The 5,000-nt window shown below is 41.5% G+C and overlaps 1 protein-coding gene across 1 annotated transcript in view; it reads left to right on the top strand.

The window, feature by feature from the left end:
* Nucleotides 1–5,000, top strand: part of LOC132454144 (alpha-1,6-mannosylglycoprotein 6-beta-N-acetylglucosaminyltransferase B) — a 133,608-nt gene that overhangs the window by 56,676 nt on the left and 71,932 nt on the right. The gene's annotated exons all lie outside the window — the stretch shown is intronic.

Genomic DNA, 5,000 nt, shown 5'->3' with positions numbered 1-5,000 from the left:
TGCATATATATTTATCTGATATCATATTTAACCGTGATCAGGCCTGCCCTGATCCTGGCCGAGACCTCCCTGTTCTCACCAGCCTTAGCGCCAGAGGCTAAGCCCACCACAAGTTGAGCTCATTTCAACTGCTTTACAGATTCATACAATGTGCTTTCCCTGACGGTGAGGCGGCAAGCTAAGATGGAGATAGGGGGAAAAAGCTGATCACTTCATCAACCAATCAAATCCATCTGTAGGCGGTAACTGTCAGAACAGGCTATCCCTTGCACGGAGAACCTGAGTGAGTGAGTGATCGTAATATAGCACTCAAAGACGTGAAGAAGAGAGGGAGGTGACAAATGAGATGGGAAAAGTGATGAAAGATAGAGCCATGGGAATGATGGATTTCTCAATATGGGATGATGACTAGAAATGCTTCTAATCGTAGAATGATACATTTGAATAGTAATATGAAAAGCATTATTACTGTCCAGCATGATTAATCGTTGTGATAAGTCATAATCCGTGATCCAGAACAAAACGATGAGATGTCATGTGTGGCTTATGTGGAGGAATCAGTAGGAATTATATGTAATATTATAAAATTAGATATTGAGGCTGCATCCAATCATAGCCCAGACTTCCAGGATACCAATTAAGTACTCTTTCACCCCAACTGTTTTTGCTTGTTATTTCTCCCCATGATGGCCCCCATTGCCCTACCACCCCAGGGAGGTATCCCTCTTTCTTGGTTCCTTCTCTGGGCTTCTTCTCTGATAATTCAGGGTGTTTTTCCTTGCCCGTTTGAGAGTTTAAGGCGAGGGGGGTGTCTTGTAGTGTGGCCTCTGAGGCTATTTGAGACTGAATCTGTGAAAGAAAGATATACTTATAAAAAAGACTTGACTTGACTTTACCCTCCAAACGCTGGTGTTCTCATCCTAGGCGTCGGGATGCTATAGATAGGGTTTTACACGGACTGGATCACATTGGATTCATGGATTATAAATGTCAGTAGAAAGGCCAATGTTGTTTTGCTGATACAGCTACTAAAAGCTACATAAAAAGGCTTACTGACAGCCCGAATGAGAAAAGGCTGTCTACCAAGTGAATTTTTCCTTGGGAGTGCATTCATGTATCACTGCCATGTTGAACAGATTAAAGGTGTTGGAATATGGTTGCTGACACCGCTGCATAACAGTGTCTGATTGATCTCAGCCCAAACAGCCCAATTCCTGCAGACAACCCACTTATGGAACACTTATGGAAAGAAAGCTAGAAAACAATGATAGTTGTAGTATTTCTATTTTAATTTTATCATCCTCAGCCAGTCCTTAAATTAGGTCAGTGTAAGCAGTGACACACAGCAAAGCAGAATATTATTTGAAGCTGGGTTGGCAATTTATTTCAGAATCTTATTTTGTCCTATTTTTGGAAATGCTATTAAAACAGCAATAAGTCAAATGCTCTGACAAAAGGAAAAGAGAAATCTGGTTTTGGTGGCTGTTGAATGCCTGTCATCACCCTGTGCAATCATTTAATGAACTGATTGCATGGCCTACATAAAGCTAGTGATCCTGTCCCGTGTTTTGGGGGAGTGGATTTGAAGGGAGGCAAAAATGAGATTTTTTCTTTCACGACCCTAGCCACCTTTAATGATTACCCAAACCTGAACCCTAACCCTAAAAATAATATTTAGTTGAAAACTATTCTTTATAGATCCCACAATGTGTTCGTGATCATTCCTGTTATTTTTGACTAAAATGTTTCTAAAATGTAGAATCAGTCTGTTAGAACACTTACTAGCTTGAGATATTGGTTGTCATTTTAAATGCGTTAGGATAAATATTCAATTCTGAAGCTAGGCTATAGTGTCTAATAAGAAAAGTGAGACATTGTGGAAATGGTTCAAGCATTGTGTCTGAGAATAGGCTTTTGACAGACCAAATTGATTTTGATCTCCTGGGTCACATTTCTCTTGCTGAAATGGGAGGGTCTTATTTCGTTTTTTAGCTTTAATTGACTTGACTCTCCAAAGATCTTAACTTATTTTAAGAAAGCCAAGACCAGGAAGCTGTCAGCCATGCTTGCTACAGAATCTCAATGATTTTTGCCACAAAACCAAATTTATTAACAGTGTATAGAATTAGCAATTAGCGGTGTGCTTGCAGATTGTACCTGAAAACCCCCGCCACCCCTCCTTTTCCATTTACTTTGGTGGCAGTAATCTGGCCTAAGTTTCTCAGACATGTTCCGTGTGGTTGTGCTGATGTGTGGGGCTCCATCTGGCTAATGGTTGATTTTGATGTCCTCATCCGAGAGAGAGAGTTTAGCTTCTCATACGCATAGAAAATACCGTGGTGTATGGCACATTCCATGTAAAACATTGCTCATTATAGCGCTCCTACAAGGCAACGGTACCAAGAGAAGTACCGCAAATAATTTGTAGAGACATGGAGATAAAGCCCCCCTCCTTCCTACAACTTTTAGCCCAATCTTTTTTTTGCCCACTCTGGGTGACTATAAGAACATGGTGATGCAACATGGAAGATGACCTGCTTCATATGTAGATGTAAATGTCTCATTCTAAGCTTATTTAAATGCAATGATGCTTCTATACTCATAATCAACTACTATACTCATTATTTATTACTTATTTACTTCATTTTATGGGATAATACACTAACGATTAAGTTATACACACTAAGGGCCCTATCTTGCATCCGGCGCAATTGACTTAATCACTGGCGCATGTGTCATTGCTAGTTTGCAACTGGCGCAGAGCGTTCTTTTCCCTCCTGCGCCACGCGTCGGTTAATTAGGGAATGATCTTGCGCCCCAAGGGGCGGTTCAGCGAAAGGAGGAGGCGTGTTCTGGTGCAAACGTTCCCTGGTGGCATTTTGCAGTTCCAGAAACCACTTGCGCCACAAACCAGGGAATACCTGGTTTAAAGTCAGTGGCGCGTTGTTCAGATGCTATTTTAAGGGCGCATGCATAATGTTGCTTGTGCACCTCGCGCATACACTTTGCTTCTCCCATCTACCTAGACACACATTCTTGGTAAATTATTTGGGAAAGAACAGCTGATACAGCAGTAATAAGTTGTACTTTTAAATCAATGCATCTGTAAACACCGTACAGCAAACACATATTTTCTTGACACAGACATCGTGTACATGCCCATAACCTTCAGGATTGATGAGTATTTGATCGTGAGAAAACATTGTTTTAATGCGAGTGAGTGTTAAAAAGAATGAATGAATATGGGCGCGCGTGTGTGTATGTGTAACACACACACGCGCGTGTGTGTGTGCGTCCATCTGTTTAAACACACGCAAACTCAACACGTAATGCATAATACAGTCCATGGCAATGTATATTAACGGGGGGACCCATGCATATTAGGAACACAAGTCGATAACGATAATGCATACAATACTGATAAGAAACTATGTTTATAATGTATTGCTTATATCATTAAATATCATTAAATAGAACCCCATTAAATAGGACTCAGTATTTATAGTTGTGGAAGAAAACCTTATTCCATGTGTGAATTAGGCCATATTATTTTGCCATATACTGAGCCATTTGAAGTTTGAAATTCATGTGCATCTGTCTCATCGGAGACTGCAGACCCGCTGTCAAAATATCAACTTGTCAGATTCAAATGCGCTCATGGCTCTTAAAGGGGATGGGAGCTGGCACTCTCATTGGTTTATTGCACGTTATGCCCAAACGACACCTACGGGTAATTAGGCTACTTCAGACCAACCCTTTTTAGATATGCGCCGGGTGCAAGAGTCATTTTTCGCGCCGGTAAACTAGCGACATCGACGTAGAATCGCCCACAAAGCTACTTGCGCTTGGCGCTTCTAACTTGCGCTTCAGACCGTTAAAATAGGGCCCTAAACCTTTAAGTGTAGCATGAAAAAACGCCGGCCCAACAGTATTTATAACACTTTAATGACTTCAAACTTGGAGGTGGGGTTGTTCTGTTGCGATAAGTGCTTTGAAATGACGAATGTCCAGTGTTGTGTGCAAGACATCCATTTCAGGGTGTGTGATGAAACTACCCTACGTGCTCCGCCAGACACATCTTCCTCTCCGCCAGATGCTTCTCTGATTTGAAGGGTCCTCTTGGGGTGGTCACAGACCGTTCATCACCAATAATTATGACGTGTCTAGTATGTATGTGTGTGTGGTAGAGTGTGTACTCTTGTTGATGTTCAAGCTGTGTACTCATGTCTATGTTTGTGCCTCTTGAGATGGATCAAGCTGCGTTTGAGGTCAAGGATTCTCACCCTTCAATGGAGATGGTCATTATATCTTCTTCAGTCTGGATGCCGGGCCTGGCTTCATTTCCAGCGTGCCGCCTTGTCTTGTTGTTGCTTTTTGCCGTGACCCATAGGGCGAAGAATAAACTGTCCCAGGAGTGGTTACCACCATAACCAACGCGGCTCTTTAGAATCAGGAAATTAGTGCAAAAAACGAGGTCAGATCAAAAATGATGTCCTATTGACATGAAAATGATTTTGCAAAGTACTTCAAAACACCCGTATTCTCCCTGTTTAGCGGGGAGAATATTCTCCCTCCTCTCGCTCTCTCTTGCTTAGGAAAAGTATATTCAGGGAAAGATGTTCGCAATGGCAATGTGTGTAGAATCGTTGTCTTAATACGATTGGTTTGATACCTGGAACACGCACAGCAACATCACTTTCTCCTCCATTCTGCTCCCATTGGTGTCTGTCCATCCCGTCACACACGGAATCTTCAATTATTTAATAAGGTTTAACATATTAAGTTGAGCAAAAGTTAACCAAATGTACCCAAAGTTTAGCCCTATGGGTTGAGCTGACTATTTTTCAACTACATTGGTGATTGAATATTGACTGATGTTCACTTTGTAAAGGTCATCGTTGTGCTCATTGAAGAGAGAACAGGATATTAAAATCATTGTCGAGTTGGTCGACTTGTCGTAAACAGCATTTGGTTTTCCTTTGTAGTAGTCTCAGACTTTG

The sequence above is a fragment of the Gadus macrocephalus genome, chromosome 3 (genome assembly GCF_031168955.1).
Source record: "Gadus macrocephalus chromosome 3, ASM3116895v1".
NCBI lineage: Eukaryota > Metazoa > Chordata > Actinopteri > Gadiformes > Gadidae > Gadus > Gadus macrocephalus.
The sequence above is the reverse complement of the archived record's forward strand: the minus strand, read 5'-3'. Positions and strand labels throughout refer to the sequence as shown.